The 1,135-nt window shown below is 58.9% G+C and overlaps 1 non-coding gene across 1 annotated transcript; it reads right to left on the bottom strand.

The window, feature by feature from the left end:
* Positions 1-385: 385 nt before the first annotated feature.
* Positions 386-458, bottom strand: TRNAG-UCC. The gene has a single exon. It is a non-coding gene; the product is annotated as a tRNA-Gly (tRNA).
* Positions 459-1,135: the final 677 nt, after the last annotated feature.

The following is a 1,135-nucleotide window of genomic DNA, read 5'->3' as shown; positions in this document are numbered from 1 at the left end:
CCAACCTCTTGGCACATGAGGTGAGGACCCCGGCCTGCTGCCCCCAGGCAGGTAATGGGTTGTGATCCCTAGGGAAAGGAGTGTGGAGCCCTGGCCTGGAGCCCAGGCTGGCCCTGGATGTCCCTTGGGTGGCTGGGCAGTAGCCTCGTCAGCTAAGCAGGGATGCAGCTCCTTGAGTGAGGGCTGAATCCCCCATTTTTCACCATCTTAACCCTCGTACCCAGCACAGAACACCCTGAGTTCAGCTTTGTTGAATGAGCGACTGAGAAGTCATAGTAGTATCAAGTACTTATAATCCAGGAACTCTTCTGAGCAATTGACTGAGGGTAACGTCCTTTTTATAAAATTTAATTTAATTTTTTGGCCGTGCCATGCAGGATCTTAGTTCCCTGACCAGGGATCGAACCTGGGCCCCCTGCAATGGAAGTGCAGAGTCCTAACCACTGGACCACTAGGGAATTCCCAGGGTAACTTCTTTAATAGTCCCATAACCTGCTGAGGGAGGGACTATTATAATTTCCATTTTACAGAGGACAAAACAGAGGCTCAGAGAGGTTGAGTGCCTTACCCAAGGTCACACAGCTGGAGGTGGGATTTGAACCCAGGTCTTCTAGCTCCAGTGCACACACCTCAGCCACCTGTTTCCCCTCCCAGGGCAGCAGTGAGCCTGAAATGAGCTCAGTGCCCCGCACATAGTAGGTGCTTTCCCACAGCCCCCACGCCCGCCTCCATCGCCTGGTACCTGGATTCAGATTTCGGCCCAGCCTCGAGGTCAGCGGCCCGTTCTGCCCTGTGCTGGGAGGAATGTTCGTGGTGGCCCCGTCCTGGGTCCGAGAAGAAAGGCAGCCTTGTGGGCGGAAGGTGAGCTGCTGGGTGGGCGCGGGGCTGTTTACCCAGCGCCGGGCGTGTGGCTCGGGGTGGCGCCACTGTCAGCCGCGCCGGCTGCCCCAGGCCTGTGCTGGCCTCCAGATGTGAGCTGGCTCCAGCCGGCCTGGCCCCCCCACCCTGTGCACAGAGGGGCTTTATCAAAAGCGGCTGTGAGGAGGCCCGGGAGGCCGCCTGGCTCCAGCCTGCTGGCTCCACGCCCCGGGCCTGCAGAAGCCCGGCAAGTGAGCTAGAGCTGCTGTGCCCAGGA

This window comes from Monodon monoceros, unplaced genomic scaffold (genome assembly GCF_005190385.1).
Source record: "Monodon monoceros isolate NGI ecotype Baffin Bay Population unplaced genomic scaffold, NGI_Narwhal_1 Super_Scaffold_13, whole genome shotgun sequence".
Taxonomy (NCBI): Eukaryota; Metazoa; Chordata; class Mammalia; order Artiodactyla; family Monodontidae; genus Monodon; species Monodon monoceros.
This window is presented reverse-complemented; position numbering and strand designations above follow the sequence as displayed.